Here is a 24210-nt window from a genome sequence, read left to right on the forward strand (position 1 = left end):
GGCTCTGCCTCAGTACCCCTCTACCATTAAAACTAACCACTCCCTTCATGTCCCCATCCTGCAAAACTTTATGGTGACCCCACAAACATCTCTAATAACCCAGCTCCCTGCACCCTTTTACACATAGATTCTTTTGGTGCAGGAAATGCCATCAGTTCATGAGGCTCATGGGCATTCTGCATGCCTAACATTTATATAAACAGGTTCTTCCTGCTATATCTCTTCTGGGAACTTCCTCCTGCTTCTATTCAGCGCTGGGGATTGAAACCAAGGCCTTGTATACAGTATTCAGGCACTCTACCACTGAGCCACATATCTAGCCCAGCACTTCTATGTAGCTCAATCTGGCCTCAAATTCATGACCATCCTGCCTCAGCCTCCTAAATGCTAGGACATCCTTTTTTTTTTTTTTTTTTTTTTTGTAGAATTTGTTGTATGAAAGCCATTGGGTAGTGTCCCTGTCCCTTCATGTTCCTGAATGTCAGTCCAGGACCTGGAGAAGTTCAAGGTCTGCTTATAATTCATTTGCCCTTGCTTTTGTTGTTGTTTTTTCCAGGTAGGGTCTCACTCTAGCCCAGGCTGACCTGAAACTCACTGTGTAGTCTCAGACTGGCCTTGAACTCATAGTGCTCCTCCTAAGTCTGCCTCCCAAGTGCTGGGATTAAAGGCATGTGCCACCATGCCCACCTTTATGTCTATAGTTTACTGTCCATTCTATCTGAGTGGCCTGATAGGCTCTGTTCCACATGGGAAAACACTTTTATTTATCCTCTTTTATAAGAAAACCAATATAACTCAGCATTTTTTGTATTTTGTAATTCTGTGCAAATGTTTCCCATTCCATACAAATAACTCCAGGAAGAACTGCAGAAATGGTCCGAGCTGCCCACATGCCACCTACGGGGTGAGCGACGGTGGGGAACTCCCTGCGTGGGACAAAGGAAAGTAGCAAACTCTCCTGCTGATGGGAGACAGGCATGCCCACAAGACAAAAGCGACAGCTACCTGCTACTAGCAAAGGTCCTCTCTCTCTCCCTTCCTCCCTTTCTGCCTCTGGCACTTTGCAATTTCTGGAGCAAGAGATGACCTATATGCTTTGTGGGAAAGCAGGGCAAAATGAAAGCACATTTGATATAAATATGACACTAAAGGGTATCCTTTGAAGTATTCTTTTGAAACACAGGCTAAAAATCTTAAATCTGAAAATCTAAAATGCTCTAAAACCTGAAAAAATTTCGAGTGCTGACATGATGCCACAAGTGGAAATTTCCATACGATGAAACTTTGTTTTATCACAAAAGTATTTTAAATGTGTGTGCACACACATGTGTGTGTGTGCTAGCTTCAGATTATATATAGAAGGCAAATGTGAGACAGAAATAAATTTCATGTTTAGATCTCAGTCCTACCCATAAGGTACCTCATTGTGTACTTGCAAATATTCCAAAATTAAAAAAAAAACAAATAAAACACTTCAGATCTCAACCTATATCAATTTATCTGTTATGATGTATAGATTTTCTTTACTGTTTTTAGTGTGTGGGGGCTGGGTGTATATATGTGTGTTCATGTGTGTGTGTGGGTGCATATGCCTGGAGACACCAGAGAACAACCTAAGACAGGGTTTCTCATTGGCCTTGAGTTCACCAATCAGGCTAAAGGCTGGCCAGCAAGATGCAGAGATCTGCCTATCCCCACCTTCCCACCAGCCCTGGAGTTACAGGCAGGCACCCCCATGCCTGCCACTTACATCTATCTGGGGATAGAATTTAGGACTTCATGCTTGGGAGACAAGCACTATACCAACTAAACTATCTCTCCAGCCTCAATAAGTTTACATTTTCATACAATTGCTTTCTCAAAGCAGGGATACAGTTTTTGCATGCTTTAAAATTATTTTAAATGTTCACTTAATTTGGTATTATTACAAGTTGGTCATTTCAATAGCAACATTAAATCAGAGACTACTTTATACTACTGAAGTAGAGCCCAAAATGCAAAATAATCTCACTGCTATTTATTCCACTATGTTTTTGTACCTGGTAAGCACTTTTCTCTCTAAAAATTCAACATATGCGGGTCAAAATATAGGCAAAAACATTAGCCCTTGCAATGTTGAACTGTTCCCCAGAGGGAAGCATTAGTGAAACAGTTAGTTCCCTTTGCCCTGCTTTCTGGACCCCCCGGCTGCTGTTTGCATGCCTCACCACTGGAAGGCTATCTTGCATCTTATATCTTTACAGCACCTGCACATCTCTTAAAGGAACTTAGAAGTACATACTTGCATATAAGAAACCACTTGTTTTCCTAGAATACATGAAGACTTTGCAAAAATGCATGGCAATGGACAGTTTTGGTGCAATCAGTTCACAGCTTTTCAACTTCTCTTCCTGAGGCCTTTTCACAATCTTTCTTTCCTATCCCCAAGATCTCTTTCTCCCTCTCCCTCTCTCTCTCCTCTCTCTATCTCTCTCTTCCTCTCTTCTGACCCAAATCTTTGCTCTGGGGTACATAAATCTCAAGAACAACTCATGAAGAGATCATTTGAAATGCACTGCCTCCGAGGGGCTTTCTTCCCAAAGAAAGCCTTAGCAAAAACCAAAGCAGCACCTAGACAGGCAATGAAGGCTTGGCAAGACTATGTGCCTTCCCTTTGCTTCTTGTCTGTGTCTCCTGTGCAATAATGAATCACAGAATATTATCCATTTGTTTCATTGTTAAAATATTTTTATTTATTTATTTGCAAGCATAGAGACGAAAGAGACAGAGAGAATGGGTGTGTCAGGGTCTCCAGCCACTGCAAAGGAACTAACGACATATGTGCCACTTTGTGCATGTGGTTTTATGTGCGTAATGGAGAACTGAACTGTGGTTGCTAGACTTTCCAGGCAAATGCCTTAACCAATGAGCCATCTCTCTATCCCTTATTTCATTTTTAAAACTATAGGCAGCAGGTTCGATTTAGCTGATACACTTGGCAGTGAAGACTGACTTCCTTCTTCAGCAATGTATTTATACAGTGGACTTACTCCACAAATTGAGCAAGTTAAACCTATGGCTCCAAAGTCTTGATGTAAAGTGAAAGTATAGCTAGGTGTGGCGGCACACATGTAATTACAGCATTTGGGGGACTGAGGCTTCAAGAGGACAATCTGTTTGAAGATCGCCTGAGCTAGTTGAAATTCTGTCTCAAAGAAAAAAAATGTACATATTCAAATGACGATGAACCGGTTCTTTGCAATGATTCAAATTTCAGATTAAATATTTTACTCAGACCTAGTGACAGAGGATTATAATTCTAGCCCCTAGGGAGGCTGAGGCAGGAGGATCTTGAGTTGAAAGCCTGCCTGGAGTGCAGAGTAAGTTCAAGACCAGCCTGGGGAACTTAGCATGATTATATGGCTATGGTGTAGTTCAGTGGTAGAGCACTACCTGCCTAGCATGCATGTACCCTAGGTTCAACCCTAGTACAAACAAGATGACACATCTTTAAGGATCCAGGGAAAATGTCTAAGGTAGCCTGTGTTTTTCAAAATTCTTTTTTAAATTTTTATTTATGTATTAGAGACTGAGACAGAGAGGAAGAGAGAGAGAGACTATGGGAGCACCAGAACCTCTAGCCACTGCAAACAAACTCCAGATGCATGTCCTTTGGCTTTGCAGGCAGGCAAGTGTTTACCTCCTAAACCATCTCTCCAGCCCTTAAAACTCTTTTGTGATGTAAAGAATTTTGAAGACTTCTGCTCTAAAGAACCAGGAAACTCCTAGCTACAGATGATTGGGCTTCTGCATGAGAAGGAAAATACTTAGTAGCAGAGGCCAGTAAGTTAAAAAGGAGATATAAAGGGAAGAGAAAGGAAGGGAGGAGGGTACTTAATGGGTTGATATTGTATATATGTAAGTACAATGATTGAGATGGGGAGGTAATATGATGGAGAATGGAATTTCAAAGGGGAAAGTGTGTGGGGGTGGGGGAGGGAATTACCATGGGATATTTTTTATAATCATGGAAAATGTTAATAAAAATTTAAAATAAATAAATAAATTAAAAAAAATTTAAAAAAAAAAGAACCAGGAAACTACGTTAAGCAATGTAAACTCTTTATTAAGAAAATATAGCTGGGGAGGGTGGGGGGACTGGAGAGAGAATTTAGTAATAAGGCACTTGCCTACAAAGCCTAAGGATTCATATTTGACTCTCCAGGTCCCACATAAGCCAGATGCACAAGTTGATTCAAGTACACAAGGTAGCACATGCTCTCAAGGTGGCACATCCATCTGGAGTCCACTTGCAGTGGCAGAAGACCCTAGCACACCAATTCTCTCTCTCACTCTCTCTTTCTCTCACTCTCATAAAAACAATTACAAAAAGAAGTTAAAAAAGAAAACATAACTAGGGGCTGGAGAGATGGCTCCATGGTTAAAATGCTTGTTTGCAAAGCCTGACTGCCTGGGTCAATTCCACAGTACCCACATAAATCTAGATGCATGGAGTGGCCATGCATCAGGAGTTCATTTGCAGTGGCAGGAGGCCCTGGCATACCCACTCTCTTCTCTCTCCTTGTAGATAAATAAATAAAAAAGAAAATTCCAGAACCCAGGAGATATTGCAGAGGAAGCACTGAAATGAACAGTGGTTCTTACTGCTAACCTGACAACCAGCTCCAGGATGATGCTGACAGACACAGTGATCAATCAAAAGGATGAAAGCAGGAGACTCTCCAATGGAGCTGCCTTCAAGTGGTGAGCCCACCAGCTATGCTGAGGTAGGCTTTCTGGTGATGGAGCTGTCTTTGAGTCAAAGCAGCTATGAGTGGTCTTCACCCAGGATGGGATGAGACTTCTTGTGGTGCGGCTGTGTTTGACTCATCTAGTGCTCCTGTAAGCAACCCCTCACCCTGCTCTGTAAGTAACCCCAACAAACTCATTGGTTTGCTCCCCCAACACAAAATAAAACCCTATGAAAGCAGAAATCCAGAGCTATAGAGAACTCAACCCTAAATCAGATGCCAATAGGCCTGTCTCAGGAAACATTAGAGAAGAGGGGCAGAAAGAGCATAAGAGCCACAGAGTGGGTAGCAATATCCTGAGGCACAGTCCGCTGCTATCTCACAGGAACTGACTGAGGCCATCATTACCTCACAGTGAATACCATAGCCCCACTAAGAAGGGCCCCCAGGGTAATAGGAGCAGAGGTGAAGGGATAAAAGAGTATAACCCAACATAATATATATAAAATAAAATTTCAAAAGAAGAAAACATAGCTACATGACTTACAGCTATAATTAACTACAAAAAAGGACATTAAAGAACCTAATAACTCTGTAAAAATGTATACTTAACTAAGCTAACCTTTCTCATATATTTATTTAATTCTGTACTCTTGAGCCTAATCAAATGTGGGCTTCTCTGGTTAAATGCAGTGTTTGGCTAAAGGACATAGAGAAGCCTTGAGCCTTACCAGCTTTAGGCCTGTTTATGCTATCAGTGGGAAGTGGCTGGGGCTTAAACTCTATTTTCCCAATATTTAAACCCACTAAGTTTATTTTTGAACTGCTACAGGAGCAAAATGTTCTGATTACAGTTCTCCTGGTGGTAGTTTCCCCTTCTAGTAAATATAAAAGAAGAAAATAGCGATTTTCTTTTTCTACCCTCTGGTAAACCCTATGACTGTTTCTATCCTGTGAGAAAGAAACTTGTGAAGCTAGTACCCACTTTTACATTCCTTTTTCCATCTCTGTGACCTACATACTTTCGGTGCTTAACACAATACAATGCAAAGTTAATTACTCAGGTTTGATTATATTAAATTGCCAGACAGGTTTACTGATCCAGAGCCAACTGATTTTCCTATTTCTAGAATTTTCTTCCCTGTTTCTAATAACTGAAAAATGTTGAAACATAAAAGGCATTGTAAATACTTAGTGGCACAATTTTCTCCACTAACAGTACCCTCTTACCCATTAATTAACCGCCAGCTGAGAGTAACATTTAGCCAGGGCCAGGGAGAGCTCTGAAAGCTGGCGGGAGGGAGGAGGAGAGGTGACGCAAAGATCAGGGCAGCTGCCTGAGCTGAGCATGCTGGGACAGACTTGCTATTGCACAAGCTTGCCTCTGGCCAGGCCAGGCTGGGAGGACAGTGCCTGCTTTAATTCTCTGTTAGCCTGGGGTGACCTTGGCTTAGAAAGAAAGAGTCATTTCTTGCTCTATATATTTGGAGTAGAAGGTTAATTTTAGTTTAGATTCTGTGTTTAATTTTTGTTCCCTATCTGCATTGTAGGCAAAGCCCTTAAAACTATAAATTTGCCCTGAAAAATGAATTTACCCTGTAGGGTCTCACTCTGGCTCAGGCTGACCTGGAATTAACTCTAGTCTCAGGGTGGCCTCGATCTCACAGTGATCCTCCTATCTCTGCCTCCCGAGTGCTGGGATTAAAGGCGTGCGCCACCACGCCTGGCGTACTTTTTGTTTGTTTGCTTGTTTTTTAAGTTTGTAATGGCCTTTTTTTGAAATTTTTTTTCTGCACTGGTTTTCTTGAAGTAGGGTCTTGCTGAAGCCCTGGCTGACCTGAAACTCACTCTCTAGTCCCAGGCTGGCCTCCAACACAGTGATCCTCCTAGCTCTACCTCCCAAGTGCTGGGATTAAAGGTGTATGCCACCATGCCTGACTTGTAATGGCTGTTTCATCTATACCTTACATTCACATGCTGGATGAATTTTTTAAATTCATTTGAATAGTAAAAATTTATCCAAAAATGATTTTTTAAAAATCTCCAAACAGGCTGAGTGTGGTGGCGCACACCTTTAATTCAAGCACTTGGGAGGCTGAAGTAAGAGTATTACCATGAGTTCGAGGCCAGCCTAATACAACATAGTGAATTCCAGGCAAGCCTGGGTTAGAGCAAGACCCTACCTCAAAAAACAATATCAATAACAAAAGGCCCAAAGGATAACTATGTATTTTTCTCTAGGGATATTAACATTTTATATTCTGATCAGCAGACAGTTCTAAGCAGTCAGTGCATAATGAATAGTTGCTAATAATGATAAGGCCACAGATCCCTGGTGTGACTCTTTATAAACTGATGACGCAAAGGTGGATATGTTACTAAGAAAATAACAACTTAATGATTTGTGTATTTTGAGATGCTAAAACAAAAACAAAACCAATTCCTTCATAAAGCAATTCTTTTCCAGCTCAGGTTAGATGAAGACTTAAGTGCAGATGAACATACATGCACACACTCAAGAACAGACAGATCCTTCTTGCCAAGTAAGTACCTTATACTAATGAGGACACCAAGGTCACTGAGGAATTTACTGGAGATTTGTTCATAGAAAACCTCAGGCTAATCAGTTTGAGACAGTAATTTACAAATTGTGTTCTTTATCATGTGGGAGTAATCATAATTTTGTAACATCAACATAGACTTACTTTGTAACTTGTTTTTGGTGTTGGGGGTTAAGCCCAGGGCCTCCCTCATGCTAAGCACGTGTTCTGCCCCTGAGCTATAGACCTACTTTGTAACCTTTATAGACTGAAAAGATTCCTACCATTCCACAGCAGGAATTTGTGACATGGAATTTCTTTTTCCCTAGTCTCCTAATGTTCAACTAATGAATATTAAGCATATCCTGGCTTGCTATAAAGTACCAAATTTTCTTTTCCCTGAGAGGAAAAGGATGCTGGGTCCAAAAATAAACTAAACCAGAGAACTGACTACATGGTTTTCAGTATCTTACAAGAAGAAATATGACATAAGAAAGTGGAGGTGGCCAGGTGTGGTGGCAAATGCCTATAACCTCAAAATAAGGGAGATGGAGGCAGGAGGATCAGGAGTTCAAGGCCACCCTTTGCTACATAGGGAGTTTAATGTCAGCATGTACTATGTGAGATCCTTCCTCAAAGTGCAGAACTAAGGAGCTCAAGAGATGGCTCAGCAGTTAAGCTGCTTGCCTGTGAAGCCTAAGGACCTGGATTCAGTCCCCTAGTACCTACGTAAAGCCAGATGCACAGTGGCACATGCATCTGGAATTTGTTTGCAGCAGCTGGAGCCCTTGGCGTGCCCCCCTCCCCCACTGTCTTTCTTCTGTTTCTCTCTGCTTGCAAATAAACTTATAAAAATATTTTTTTTTAAAGTAGAACCAAAGCTGGGCATGGTGGCACATGCCTTTAATCCCAGCACTCGGGAGGCAGAGGTAGGAGGATCACCATGAGTTTGTGGCCACCCTGAGACTACATAGTAATGAATTCTAGGTCAGTCTGGGCTAGAGTGAAACCCTACCTCAAAAAAAAAAAAAAAATAAACAACAACAACAACAAAAACAGAACCAAAACCAAAATGTACTGGCAAGGAGGACACACATAAATAGGAAATGTGTCTTGTCTGTAATACAGATTTGAAGAATTCTCATGTAGTGTAATCAAGATAGCATGAATTGACCTGAAGGTAATAGCCCATCCACACAACACCATTCTTTGCTTTTCATAGCATAATACAATGTTTAATAAATGTATATTTGAGGAGCTGGAGAGTTAACTCAGAGGTGAAAAGTGTTTGTGTGCAAAGACTGACAGTCCAGGTTCAATTCCCTAGTGCCCAAGCATAGCCAGATGCACAAAGTGGTGCATGAATCCCAAGTTTGTTGACAGTGGCAAGAGGCCCTGGCATGCTCATACTCTCTCTGTGTCTGCTTCTTTCTCTCTGTCTCAAATAAAAATTTTATACATATATATATATATATATGTATATATAATATATATTTTAAAGTGATAAGGAAAGTGAATAATCCATGATATTTCCTAAAGTACGGTAAGAAAGTCCTTATTCAAGACCATCAAGATAGTATAAGCTCTTTCTAAGCCAGCACTCTTCCTGAAAAAAGCCGTGGTCAGCTCGAGTGCCAACACTGTGAAGCCGAATGGCGAAGGGCAAGAAGCCTGCACAGTTTGAGCTCGGTGTCTCCCAGGTGCTGCTCAGGCTGGAGATGAGCTCTGCGCTCAAGGCTCAGCTGCGGGAGCTCATCTCTGCAGCCAAGGAAATTGAAGTTGCTGGTGGTAGAAAAGCTATCATAATCTTTGTTCCAGGTCCTCAACTAAGGTCTTTCCAGAAAATCCAAGTTTGCTGGAGGTGGTGGCGCACGTCTTTAATCCCAGCACTTGGGAAGCAGAGGTAGGAGGATCATTATGAGTTCAAGGCCACCCTGACATGACACAGTGAATTCCAGGTCAGCCTGGGCTAGAGTGAGTAGAGTGAGACCCTACCTTAAAAAAAAAATAAAAAGAAAGAAAGAAAAGAAAAGAAAAGAAAAGAAAAGAAAAGAAAAGAAAAGAAAAGAAAAGAAAAGAAAAGAAAAAGAAAATCCAAGTTCAGCTCTTGCGTGAATTGGAGAAAAAGTTCATTGGAAAACATGGAGTCTTCATTGCTCACATGAGAACTCTTCCTAAGCCAACAAGAAGTAGCCACAGGTAAAATAAGCGGAAGTGCCCCAGAAGCTGTGACCGCTGTGCATGATGACATCCTTGAAGACTGGGACTTCCCGAGTGAAACTGGGTGGGGGCAGGCTCATAAAGGGGCATCGAGATAACGCCCAGCGGAACAACGTGGAGACAAGGCTGAAACTCTTTCTGGTGTTTATAAGAAGCTCATGGGCAAAGATGCTAATTTTGAGTTCCCGGAGTTTCAGTTGTAAATAGAGATGATTAAATAAAGTATCATTCATAGTATAAAACAGGGGAGAGACGGCTTAGCAGTTAAGGCACCTGCCTGTGAAGCCTAAGGACCCATGTTCTACTGTCCAGATCTCATGTCAGGCCTACAAGGGTGAGGCAAGTGCACAAGGTCGCACATTCCCACTAGGTGACACGAGTGTCTGGAGTTTGATTTCAGTGGCTGAGGCCCTGGTGTGCCAATTCTTTCTCTCTCTCTCCTACACACACCAAAAAATGCCAGTCAGGCCAGGCATGGCGGCACATGCCTTTAATCCCAGCACTCGGTAGGCAGAGATAGGAGGATCGCCTTGAGTTCGAGGCCACCCTGAGACTCCAAAGTGAATTCCAGGTCAGCCTGGGCTAGAGTGAGACCCCACCTTGAAAAACCAAAAAAAAAAAAAAAAATAGTGCCAGTCAGTTGCACTTTCCTCAATAAATAAATAAATAAATAAACGGGGGTGCTCCAGACCTGGCTTAGTGGTTAAGACACTTGCCTGCAAAGCCTAAGGATCTAAGTTCATTTCCCCAGTACCCACACAATGCCAGATGTACAAAGTGGTGCATGCATCTAGAGTTTATTTGCAGTGGCTAGAGATCCTGGTATATCCATTCTCTATCTCCCTCTCTCTCAAAACAAACCCTTTTTTTAATTTTTAAATTACCACATTTTATTTAGATTTGACAAAGGAGTGCAGAAAGGAGAAAGCTGGGAGGTAAGGGGAGATAGTGGGGGGAGGTACAACAGGGGAGCCCAAAAGGCAATGGGCCACGTGTAGCTCAGGAGCCCATGTGATCAGATATGATCTTAGAAAAAATGTGAGAAAGACTTTTTTATATTTTTATTTATATATTTGACAGAGGGGAGAGGGAGAGAAAGCTAGGACCTACATCTACTGCAAACAAACTCCAGACACATGCACTAACTTGTGCATCTGGCTAAGTAGGTCTTGGGGAATCGAACCTGGGTCCTTTGGCTTTGCAGGCAAATGTCTTAACCACTAAGTCAATCCTCCAGTCCGTGAGAGGGAATTTTAAAAATAAAATGTGCTTTGAAGAGGGACCAAAAGTGAAGGTAATAATAAAATTTTAAAAGGGGGCTAGAGAGGTGGCTTAGTGGTTAAGCGCTTGCCTGTGAAGCCTAAGGACCCCAGTTCGAGGCTCAGTTCCCAGGACCCACGTTTGCTAGATGAACAAGGGGGCGCATGCGTCTGGAATTCGTTTGAAGTGGCTGGAAGCCCTGGCGCACCCATTTTCTCTCTCTCTCTCTCTCTCTCTCTCTCTCTCTCTGTCTGCCTCTTTGTCTCTCTGTCACTTTCAAATAAATGAAAATAAACAAAGAAAATTTTGAAAAAAAAAAAGGTGCCTCTTCCCACCCCAGCAGCCAGCTCTTACCTGTCAGAAGATCCAGAAAAATGCTGCTGTCAGATCCAGAGAGAGGAAAAAATGGGGTCTCATTTTTTTTTAAAGATAGGTATAGAAATCATGGCAATGTGATATTTTACTGGGGCAGAGAGATTGTGCTTACTTCCAAAAACAGCATATCAGGGACTGAGGAGAGGGCTCAGTGGGAAAAGGGCTTGCCATGCAAGCGTGAGCTTCTGAGTTTGGATCCCCAGCACCCATGTCAGAAGCCAGACATGGTGGTATGCACCTGTAATCACAGGAGGATCCCTGGGATGAGCTGGCTAGCTAGTCTGGCTGAATCAGTGAGTTCCTAGTTCAGTGACAGAACCTGACTCAAAATAAGGTGGAGACAATTGAGGAAGACTCCTGACTTCAACCTTTGGCCTCCATACACACATGTGCCTATGTGCATATAAACACAGATCTATGCATGCATGGATACCATATATATGTAAACATTCAAAAAAAAGCATAACAAGTAGGAAGTTTAGTCAAGGAGCAGGGTCTGGCTCAGTGGATGGACAATTACTAAGATGATGCATTGGGGGCAGGGGCATTCTAAGTAACATGATCTCACAGGATTCATGTGAAAGAGCTCAGGATGACCAAACTGATGTAAGAAGTGATGGAGGGTGAGGAACCTGCTCAGATATCAAGAGTGGAAGTTCTTATTGAAGCTAGACTTTACAAGGACATGCACATACAGGTCTCGGAGACAGTTTACAAGCCTGATTAAAGTTATAAAATAAGACAGCCAAAGTATTTAGTGAAAATAGTAAGTTGTGTAATGAGTATAATATGATGTTTCACAGAAAACAAATCCCAAAACCTGTCTCTCTCCCCTAACTGTGTTTGTATAGAATCAGCAAATTATTCAGGCTTCCCAGGCTCAGAAAGCCAAATACCACATGTTCTCTCTCATATGTGTGTCCTAGCTTCAAATGTTTAGATTTGTGTGTGAGTTGGAATAAAAGTCAGTACTAGAGGCCAGGAAGCTAGAAAGGAGCAATGAGGTAGGGAGAAGCGGCTTAAGGAGAGGTTATAGTAGATATATAAGTAGAGCGGTAAAAAACTGGGGGGGAAATTGTCCAAGTGAGGTCAGGGAGGGAACAGAGGAGAGGAAATGGTGGGAGGTTAATTAAAATTTAAGATGTTATGCTAGGCATGGTGGCACACGCCTTTAATCCTGGCACTCAAGAGGCAGAGGTGGCAGATCGCTGTAAGTTCGAGGCCACCCTGAAATTGCAGAGTGAATTCCAGGTCAGCCTGGGCTAGAGTGACACTCTACCTCAAAAAACCATTTGGAAACATATTTCTTTACTAGCTAAATGCATAGATATGTATAAATACATATTTATACATATATGCATATGTGTGTGTGTGTGTGTGTGTGTGTGTGTGTGTGTGTGTAGGGTGATCCATTCATTCTTGCTCTCTCTCTCTCAAATAAATAAAAATAAATTAAAAAAAAAAAGCTCATTGGGGCTAGAGAGATGACTTACTGGTTAAGGAACTTGCCTGCAAAGCCTAAGCCCCCAGGCTTGATTTCCCAGGACCTATGTAAACCAGATGTACAAGGTGGTACATATGTCTGGAGTTCGTTTGTAGTGGCTGGAGGCTCTGGCATGCCCATTCTCTCTCTCTCTCTCTCTCTCTCTCTGCCTTTCTTTCTCAAATATAAATAAATTAAAATTAATTTTTTTAAGAAAAAAGCTGGTCATGGCTACACATTCCTCTAACTCCAGTACCGAGGGAAGGGAAGATAAGAGAATTACTTGGCTCTTTAGTCAGCCAGACTGACTGGAAAGAGGAAGAAGAAGTAAAGAAAGGAGGGAAGAAACAGAAAGAAAGAGGAAACATGGAAGGCTTGGGTTCAGTGAGAGACTCTACCTTATGGAAACAATGTAGAAGGGCCATTGAGAAGAAGACACCTGATGCTGTCTCTCTGGTCTCTACACCTTATTCACTAGGCTTGTGCCACTGCACACACACATGCATAAACTATATATATACACAACCACACACACACCATACCATGTACACAAGTAAAAATAAAATAAAAATTTAAGCTTGATGTGGTGGCATATGCCTTAAATTCCAGCATTTGGGAGGCAGAGATAGGAGGATCACATTGAGCTCAAGGCCACCCTGAAACTACGTAGAGAATTCCAGGTCAGCTTGGGCTACAGTAAGACACTACCTCAAAAAAACAAAACAAAAAAAAAAAAAAAAAAAAAGAAAGAAAACTAAAAGACCTTTTACAAGTTTCTATTTATTTGAGAGGGAGAGAGAGTGAACTGGAGCCTCTAGCCTCTGCAAACAAACTCCAGAAACATGCATCTAACTTAACTGGGTATTGAGGAATTGAATCTGGGTTCTTAGGCTTCATAGGCAAGTGTCTTAATGGCTAAACCATCTCTCCAGTCCCTCTTTTTAAAAGTTTAATTAATTTAAAATTAATTAATTAATTAATTAAAAATTAATCTTCAAACTATTCAGGACTCATTTGTAAATTTTCTAAATTTCACTTAACTATAACAATAGTAAATATTCATTTTAGGAAGATTGAACAATATACACAAAACATCACATATACAGAGGGCTGGGGTGTAGCTCAGAGGCAGAGCATGTATTTAGCATGTACAAGCGTAAGATCTCCAGCATCATAAATCAATAAATAAGTAAATAAATAACTCCAATAATTCCAGACCCTTAGAGAAAAACAATATGAGCATGTCTGCAGTTATTTCTTATATTTTTCTTTCTGTATGTTTGTGAATTTATATACTTTTTATTTTTTAATATTCATTTATTTTCTTTCTTTCTTTCTATTTTTTGGTTTTTTGAGGTAGGGTCTCAATCTACCCAGGCTGACCTGGAATTCACTATGGAGTCTCAGGGTGGCCTTGAACTCATGGCGGTTCTCCTACCTCTGCCTCCCGACTGCTGGGATTAAAGGTGTTCGCCACCATGCCTGGCTTATTTTCATTTTCTTTTTAATGGAGTATATGGAGTCTTCAGAGTGACAGAGGCAGAGAGAGAGAGAGAGAGGGAGAGAATGGGCACACCAGGGCCACCAGCCATTGCAAATGAACTCCAGATGCGTGTGCCCCCTTGTGCATCTGGTTAACGTGGGTCCTGGGGAATCGAGCCTCGAACCAGGGTCCTTAGGCTTCACAGGCAAGCGCTTAACCACTAAGCCATATCTCCAGCCCTGTTTTGTTTTTTTTTTTTTTTTTTTTTTTTTGAGGTAGGCTCTCACTCTAGCCCACACTGGCCTCAAACTCACAATGATCCTCCTACCTCTGCCACCAAGTGCTGGGATTAAAGACGTGCACCACCATGCCTGGCTATTTTAATATTTTTATGTATTTATTTGCAAACATAGAGAGACAGAAAGTGCATATGGGCATGACAGGGTCTCTTGCACTGCAAATGAGCTCAAGACACATGTACCACTTTGTGTATCTGGCTTTACATGGATGCTGGGGAATTGAACCCAGGCTGGCAGGCTTTGTAAGCATGCACATTTAACCACTGAACCATCTCCTCAATCCCCAAATGTCCTCCTTTACAGCAATTTAGTAGCAATACTGAAATTCATGTATGTTTGAAGTTAGATTTTGCTAAGGCAAAGTAACTTACTTAAATACATAAGTAGGCATTTCCTCTAGGTTATAGTGTCTCCTTGAAGACAAGGCTGCCTATGTAATGTGGCTCAGTGTTGATCTTTTATAAACAGCTGTTTACATCTATATGAATAAAACTATTGCCAATATCTGGACATATGTTATCACATTGCATTTATATCTATGCTTAATACTGCTTAACTGACTAATGTTATATCATTTCTAATATTGAGTATCTGAATGCATTGTCTCATGTTGAGTTAATATTTTGGGTCATGTCAGATTGCAAACCTTAAGTGAAGCCGGGTATGGTGGCACATGCCTTTTATCCCAGTACTTGGGAGGCAGAGGTAGGAGGATCACCTTGAGTTCGAGGCCACCCTGAGACCACATAATGAATTCCAGGTCAGCCTGGGCTAGAGAGAAACCCTATCTCGAAAAAGAAAAATCTTAATTGAGAAGTAGACATTGTTTATTTCTTCATTTTACAAGCATATAAACAAACAAGTTGTTTTTTAATTGATGGAAACTAGTTCTCTGTTTGGTGTTAGTAACTCAAGACTGAAATAACTTGAATGTTGTAAGTTCATTTTTATGTTTCTCACATCCTTGCCAGGCTTATCAAATTATTTCCATATGAAATGAAAAAAGACTTTTTTACTAGCCTCCCAAACATTTTTATTTGAAGTAAATAACTGTGAAGGAATTTACTTATTCTAGCCAGGTTTTCTTTTCTAACAAGTTTTTACATTATAAGAACTTGCAATTTATTAAATAGGATAATATACATATTCAGATTCTAATGTGGGATTTTTTTTCTGAATCAATTTGAGTACAATTAGATTTCAGAAATGGAACCATTAAAATTTGAGTATTATGAAAAAACTATTATTTATAGAGTATAGTTCTACATACTTTAACATTTTGTCTTTCACATATAAATATCTGAGTACATGTACCATCTAAGTGTATAAAATTAAACTACCTGAACACCTTTAAAAAATTAGAGTAAAACGTAAAAATGTCTATAAAGAGAAATTCATTAGAGATTTCAAAATATCCGTAAGTGCTAAATAAGGTTTCCAGAAATCAGTGATTACGCTGAAACGTGTCACAAGGGGAACTGTTAACAAGTGTTACTTTGCCAGTGGTAGGAAAATTGCCAACCTTTAATTGGCCTTAAAGTTGGTGTTCTATCAATGGTGTATTGTAAAAGGCAATAATGCCCATATTTATGATTTAAGCCTGGAACTCTAGATTGAACTAAATGTGGCACTCTGCACTGGTCCTTCTAATTAAAAATATATTCAAATGCCCAACTTTTAAATTTGATTAAGATATACATTATCATGTTTTTATTTAAAGCAACAACAAAACAAAAGATATTTGTCTACACTGTACAATATACAATGACTAGTCAAACCTCCCTCTTGTTTGGCTATGCATTAGCCTTTCTTATAAGGAAAATACTAAGAACAGCTCTTGGGTGGCTGCTGGGAAGATGGGATTCTATTGAATGAAACCAAATTTTGGCTTGGTTTCATTGTTTGGATTATCTTTTTTAAAATTTTATTTATTTATGTGCAAGCACAGAGAGAGATAGAAGAGAGACAGGCAGAGAGAGAATGGGCACGCTAGGGCCTCTAGCCACTGCAAACAAACTCAAGACTCATATGCCCCTTGTGCATCTGGCTTATGTGGGTCCTGGGGAATTGAACCTGGGTCCTTTGGCTTTGCAGGCAAATGCCTTCACCTCAAAGCCATCTCTCCAGCCCTGTTTGAATTATCTTAAAGAAAGGGATGGTCATGTCCTCATTAATAAATACAAATGAGAATCATATTCTTTTTATTAATTAGAGTAAACAATGCCCTGCCGCACAGCTTCAGGATTTCTATCCATGAGTTCTTTAATGATCTGGCGTCCTGGACTCTCTTGCAGCATGAGCAAGCTCCTGAGACAATGATGAACAAACAAATATGAAGTCCATTTTCCAGTCAGTCTATCAATAAGAAAGTCCTAACAAGGGCGCGTTGGAGAGAATGCAAAGGGGGCTAGGAAGATGGTTCTGTGGTTAAAGGCTCTTGTTTGCAAAGCCAACTAGACCAGGTATGAGTCTCCATTATCCATGTACAGCCAGACACACTAAGTAGCACATGTATCTGGAGTTCATTTGCAGCAGCAAAAGGCCCTGGTGTGCTCATATTCTCTCTCTTTCTTTCTCCCTTCCTTCTTCCCTTCTCTCCTTTTCTCTATCAAATAAGTATATAAACATTAAAAAAAATTTTCTTATAGCCACTCAGACTACGTCCTCTTCCTCCAGCTCTCCTGAAGGAGGGAAGAAATGATCATCAATGGCAAGTGGCAGTTGCAGCAAAGCAACCCACGAGCTGGCTTCACGCTCCGGAGAGAGCCCCGTGCCTCCTCCTTGGGGCTTCCAGTACTCTACAGAGAGACTTCTCTGGTAACAAACTACAGAGATGATCCTTGAAAGTATAGTCTTGTCAAGAAAATTTTAAGGTACTTGCTTCCAGAGAGTGTGAAAAAAATCTACAGATGATTTTTGAGGTAACTCTTAGTAGTTTTTAATGTTCAGCATTCAGCTAATGAGCCAGGCAGAAGACTTGCGTAGCTTTGTAGATGAGCAGTACCTTACAACTGCTCGGACACTTGCAAATTACAGATTCACACTTTCAACTGTCTCTTCTTCCTCTTTGCTTGGACAATATTCTCAGTGTTCATATGTTGGTTTAATAGTATAAGAAATGAAGAAGGCATGTGAAGTGGCCATAGCTACAGGCCCCTGTGGCAGACACCATTGGCCACCTTCCCAAGTTTATTTCCCATCCAGTCATCCCAGTTCCTTGCTGATGGACCTATGTATATCCCACAGTAGAGGCAGAGAATGCCAAGAACTTCCATTTCCAGCATCGCCTTCATGATCCTATTTCTGGCCTTTACTATCAGAGAGTTCTCTGAAAATTTCTGGGAAAGAAGTTAAGAAAGACACACTTTTCCTCACCCTATATCCTCAACCTTTCTTTCTCCCCCTTTTTGGTTTTCCGAGGTAGGTTCTCGCTCTAGCTCAGGATGACCTGGAATTCACTATGTAGTCTCAGAGTGGCCTCGAACTCATGGCAACCTCTTACATCTGCCTTCCCAAGTGCTAGGATTAAAGGCAAGAGCTACCATGCCCGACCCAACCTTTTTGTTTTTAATGTGATTGTATGGAGATACTAGGAGGTCATTTTGTGACAATGAAGATAAAGGTAAAGAAATTGCAAGAAAAGCCAGTGTAAAGCCTTCTGAACTTTTACTGGATAATACAAATTAAGCATTTGGGGGTGGGGGTGGGGCTTTTGAGGTCGGGTCTCACTCTAACCCAGGCTGATCTGGCACTCACTTTGCAGTCCCAAGCTGGCCTCAAACTCACGATTAAGTGCTGGGATTAAAGGCATGAGACACCATGCCCAGCAAATTAAGTTATTTTTATCTGCAATATCTGCAGATATTTAGCAGTAACCTGCTCCAATCAGGCTGAGAAGAGAAGATTGCAAACTTGAGACCAGCCTGGGCTAGAGAATTGAAGGAAAGGGATTGGGAACGTATCTCAGTCCATAGACTGCTTGGCTAGCATGCACAGAGCTCTGGGCTCTTTCCGCAGCACTGCATAAAATTGAGTATGCTGGTAAATGCCTTTAATTCTAAGAATCAAGAAGTGGAGGCAAGAAGATCTTGTTCAAACTCATCCTGAGTACATACACAGATACAATATGGGACATTCTTTACTCCTTTGGCCCACACAGCTTTGTTGAGCCTGTACCAGTGGGCATACGTGGAGTGTAGAACTACGGTGCCCAAGGGCATACTTCTTGAAGCCCACTCCATGGATGTGCTCATGACTGTTGATGGTGTATCCTCTGTCACCACCTCATTGGTGGCAGAACAAGCCCTTCTTTTCTCAACCGTCCTTCTTTGCAGGAGCAGTTCTGTCAGGCCCAAGTTGGAAAGCAGAGTATTTTACTGGCCACAATATTGACAAACGATCTCCTCTAGCTACATGGGAACAGGGACAATGAATACCTTTATTTGGACATACTGGCAGCCAGTGATGCCTGGAAAACTCTGGTCTTTCTTTGATTCAATTTCTTTTTTTTTTTTAATTTTATTTATTTATTTGAGAGGGACAGAGAAAGAAAGAGGGAGAGAGAGAGAGAGAGAGAGAGAGAGAAAGAATGGGCGCGCCAGGGCCTCTAGCTGCTGCAAACGAACTCCAAATGTGTGCGTCCCCCTTGTGCATCTGGCTTATGTGGGTTGTGGGGAATTGAGCCTTGAACCAGGGTCCTTAGGCTTCACAGGCAAGCGCTTAACCGCTATGCCATCTCTCCAGCCCCTTTGATTTAATTTCTAAGTGTCCCTTCTCCCCATACTCAGAATACACCAACCACTTCCCAAATGTCTCCTCAGAGAACTAATCGCTGTTCAATCTTAGTGAGCTAATGGGGGGACCTTTCTCAGGTTATTGTCTTCAGCAAAATTCCTTCACATCTGGGTGTGATCTTAGAAGATAAAGTACAAATTAACTGTCCCAACATACCTGAACCATAACAGTACGGAGGAATGAACAGGATAATTGCAGTCAAAACAGCTTTTCAAGGGGCTGGAGAAATGGCTTAATGGTTAAGTGCTTGCCTGTGAAGCCCAAGAACCCTGGTTCAAGGCTCGATTCCTCAGTACCCACATAAGCCAGATGTGCAAGGTGGTGCATGCATCTGGAGTTCGTTTGCAGTGGCTGGAGGCCCTGATATGCCCCTTTTCTCTCTCCCCCCCCCTTTCTCTTTCTGTCTGTTGCTCTCAAAGAAATAAATAAAAAACTTAAAAAAAAAACAGTTTTCAAAACACAGAAAAATGTGAATTGCATAACAGTGGAGAATGTCCAATGTTGATGTATTACTTTTCACAAATATACCTTAGCTAGGCAAGATGTTAAGATCTTAATAAGCCAGTTAATCTGGTTGAAAGCAGGAGAATTTTTATTTTGGTGAAATTCATGTAAGAAAAAAAACTGCACCATTTTAGCCATGTGTACCAATTCAAACCAAGAATGATGGCAAGCCTCAGTGACATAGCTATTTAAAAGGCTGAAACAGTGTGCATGGTGCATGCCTTAAATTCAAGTAATTGGGAGGTTGAATTTGGAGGATCATGAGTTCGAGACCAGCCTTGGGCTACTGATTGAATTCCAGGTCAGCCTAGGCTACAGTAAGACCCTAGGAAAAGGCTGAAACAGAAGATTTAGTTGAGCCCAGGAGTTCAAGGCCATCCTCAGCAATGTAGCAAGACCCTAAGTCTTTAAAAATAAAATAAAGAGTACAATTCAGTAATTCAGTAATTTAGTTCACTCACAGCGTTGTGCGACCATCACCATTATCTAATTTCAGAATATTTTCTTCATGCCAGAAGTAAACTTTGTACCTTTTGTTCCCACCCTCTGGCCCCGGCAAACACTACCGTTTCTATGAGATTTGCTTATTCTAGTTTTTTGTTTGTTTGTTTTTGTTTTTTAAGGTAAGGTCTCACTCTAGCCCAGGCTGACCTGGCATTAGCTATGCAGTCTCAGGTTGACATTGAATTCATGGCAATCCTCCTACTTCTACCTCTGCCTCCTGAGTACTGGGATTAAAGGAGTGTGCTACCACACCCAGCTTAAATATTTCATGTAAGTAAAAATCACATACTATATTAGAATCTGGGTCTTGAACACTTCCCAAAGGCCCATGCATTGAAGGCTTGGTCTCCAACCTGTGAAGCTACTGAGAGGTAGTAAAAACTTTAGGAGGTAGGGAGTAGCGGATTGGAAGATATAGCTTTGAAGAGAGTATTGTGACTCCAGTCCCTTCCTGTCTCTTTATGCTGCCTGGTCATCACTGATGTGGCTGTATTACGTTTAGCAAATGTACCTGGGGCTCTTCGTACCATCGTTACAACTTTTCTGCAAATCTAAAATTGCTATAAATCTGAAACTATTTTTAAATAAAAAGTTAATAAGGACTGGAAAGATGGTTCAGTGGTTTAGGTGCCTATCTGCAAAGCCTAAGGACCCGGGTTCTATTCCCCAATGCCTACATAAAGCCAGATACACAAGGTGACACGTGCATCTTGTGTTCGTTTGCAGTGGCTGGAAGCCTTGGCACACCCATCGTCTCTCTCTCTCTCTCTGTTGGGTGTGGTGGTGCATGAAGGACTCAGGAAGCCACAATAAGCCTCAGAATCATCAACAGACCTAAATTTCTGCTTCCTAGCAAGGTCAGTTTCCTGATAAGGGGGAATAGACTGTCCTGAGGTCATAGATAAAGTTTGCTTAAAATAAGTTTGTTTAAAGTTCCTCAAATACACATAGCCAATTACAATAAAGGATACCTAATCTGCTTGGAATCCCCCTAGCCCCTGCCCACCAGCTTTGCCCATCAGTATCCTAAGCCTATCAGAAAAATATAAGTGAAGTGCAGTTACTGCTTAAATCAACCAATCATGTAACCATTCTCCCTCTTCTCCCTACTTCTTTGCTCAAATCTCTATAAAAAACCTGCCTCCCTGCTGCTCAGGGCTCTTGTATGGATCCACTGCATTGGTGAAGTCAAGAGCCTGAGCTTAAACCCAAAATAAAGCTCTTTGCTATTGCATACGTGTCAGACTCTCGGTGGTCTTTGGGGGCTCTGTGATCTGGGCATAACAGTGCACATCTTCAATCCCAGCACTTGAGAGGCAGAAGTAGTAGGATTGCTGTGAATGTGAGGCCATCCTGAGACTACATAGTGAATTCCAGGTCAGCCTGGGCTAAAGGAAGACCTTACCTTGAAAATCCAAGAGTTAGTAAAGACAACTCAGTAGGCCTAAGTTCTATTTTTTTTCTTCAGTCTGTCCTATGTACTAGTGACTACATTCAAAGACCAGGCTACTCTTGTGCATATTGAAGCCAATATATCTGCATTCCAGACAGGAAGTGAGAGTTGAGGGCTTATGGGACCATCCAGCAACTTCACTGAACAGAATCATTTACTTGGCTGGGGCGTATAGTGCCTGCATACATGAAACCGCAGAAAGTGAGATTGCCCATATAGGAGTACTCTTATCTTCGGCCTTTTATTTTTGCTTTGGATTTTTTTGTTTGTTTATTTGTTTTGTTTTTCTAGGTAGGGTCTTGATCTAGCCCAGGCTGATCTGGATGTCACTATATATTCTCAGGCTGGCCTCTAACTCACAGTGATCCTCCTAACTTGGCTTCCCAAGTGCTGCACATACCATATGACTTTTGCTCACTTATTTGCCACTCAAACTTTGTTTTATTTTGTACTCTGTACTCTTTAATACCCATTACTATGTTCTGCAGTGCTGGGGATTAATTGCAGAGCATGTGCAAGGCAAGCATTCTAACAAGTGAGCTGTCCCTTCTGCCCTGATTATTTTTACCTTTTGCATCCTGAAAAGGTGAAATTGCTTTATGAATTATCTCTTTAATCTTCAAACCACTTTTTTGAGATATATTGAGACTTATTCATAAACTTTGGGGAACATAAAATGAATATATTTATTAACATGCACTTATTAATGCAAGTATTTACATGTCTCATGTAAAATATACATATATTCTGAGTTTGCTGAGTTCAACACATTTATACTGAAACACAGGTTAAGTAACAGGACAGAGTCTTTTATGCCATCTTCTCCATTGGTATCTCATATGCAAGGCTTCATAATGGTGAAGATCTAAGGATATTTACCGATGATTAAATTGTGTTGCATACATACAGCGCAATTCTGCCCTTTGCCTACGTATGCAAATGCGTGGAAATTACCTGCAAGGATGCATGGTTAGTTGAAAACTATGAAGACGTTTGGAAGAGTGGTGATGGGATGCATCAGAATGGAGTGGATAATCTAAGAGGAATTTGCCTATCTATCATCTTTCTATCTACCTTCTAGAAACTATTATTAATGCATTGTTTTGATAATTAAAATAATTTTTAAAATATAAAAATGCTTAATGGAATTAATTTTCTTTCCTTCCTTGCTTTCTTTTCTTTCTTTTTGTTTTTTCAAGGTAGGGTTTCATTCTAGCCCAAGCCCAGGCTGACCTGAAATTCACTATGTAGTCTCAGGGCAGCCTTGAACTCACAGCAGTCTTCCATGTCTCCGCTTCCCAAGTGTTGGGATTAAAGTTGTATGCCACCATGCCCAGCTCTTTCTGTTTTAAATATTTTATTTTATTTATCCATCTGAGAGGGAGTGAGATGGAGAGAGAGAATCAGATAGAAAGAGAGAGAACCTCAAAGCCCCCCCCCAAAAAAAAAAAGAGAGAGAGAGTTCCAGAGTCTCCTAGCCATTGCAAACAATCTCCAGACACATGTGCTGCCTTGTGCATCTGGCTGTATGTTGGTACTGGGGAATTGAACCTTGGTCCTTTGGCTCGGTTGGCAAGTGCCTTAACTGTTAAGCTATCTCTCCAGCCCAATTTTCTTCTTCTTCTTTTAAAATGTTTATTTAGGAAAAAGAGAAAATGCGCATGCCAGGACCTCTTGCCACTTCAAATGAACTCCAGACACATGTGCCACTTCGTGCATCTGGCTCTATGTGGTTACTGAGGAGTTGAGCCTGAATCATCAGGCTTTGCAAGCCAGTACCTTTAACCACTGAGAAATCTTTCCAATTCTTGATTTTCTTCTTTACACGATAGATTTCCAAATTAAAAAAAAAAAAGGAGGAGGAGGAGGCTGGGGCATGTGTTGACAATAGAGGATGAAGGAATCAAGGAAGATTCATTGTGATATACTTTTTTTTGGGGGGGGTGGCTTATTTTTGAGACAAACTGTCACTCTGTACTCTGTAGTCCAAGCTAACTTTAAACTCCCTGAAGATGTTTTGTTGTTTTGTACTTGGATTGAACCTAGGGTACATGCATGCAGGCACTGGGGAGCCCGTATGCTCTCTCTCACTCGCTCATAAATATATAAACAATAATTGTTTAAAAGAAAGTTATTTAGGAAGGGACTTCAGTTTCTCATCAGATGGTTTTAGGTGACAGTGAGTAAGATGTCCTATGCGGGGCTAAGTATGAGAATGAGGTAGTTATTGGAAGAAGCAAGGGCTATGAACACATAGTCTGCAGGTTACAGCTGAGCCCATGTGCCTATAATCTTACTTAGAAGATGTGAACTTGCAATAGGTAAAGTTAGATCAATTTGATCTTAGACAGTGTGTGAAGCACATTATGGTTTCCCACAGTTTCTCTGTTTTGAGTCATGATGTCCTTCTCAAGTTGCACGGTGTTTCATTTCTAGGATGCACTTAGGAAAATCTATCAGAGATGGAAGGCCATGGCTCGCATTATAAGTGTTTAATGTTAGTAACCACGGAAACTGGACATCAGCCGGGACCAGGCAGTGATCCATCCATCACAGGTTTCCTGC

At 41.2% G+C, this 24210-nt stretch overlaps 1 non-coding gene and 1 pseudogene across 1 annotated transcript; one reads left to right on the forward strand and one right to left on the reverse strand.

The window, feature by feature from the left end:
* Positions 1–4809: 4809 nt before the first annotated feature.
* Positions 4810–9693, forward strand: LOC101600495 (annotated as a pseudogene).
* A 7344-nt stretch (positions 9694–17037) lies between these two features.
* On the reverse strand, positions 17038–17246 carry LOC123455478. Its single transcript, XR_006633942.1, has one exon. It is a non-coding gene; the product is annotated as a small nucleolar RNA U3 (small nucleolar RNA).
* Positions 17247–24210: the final 6964 nt, after the last annotated feature.

This window comes from Jaculus jaculus, chromosome 16, assembly GCF_020740685.1.
Source record: "Jaculus jaculus isolate mJacJac1 chromosome 16, mJacJac1.mat.Y.cur, whole genome shotgun sequence".
NCBI classification, from domain to species: Eukaryota; Metazoa; Chordata; class Mammalia; order Rodentia; family Dipodidae; genus Jaculus; species Jaculus jaculus.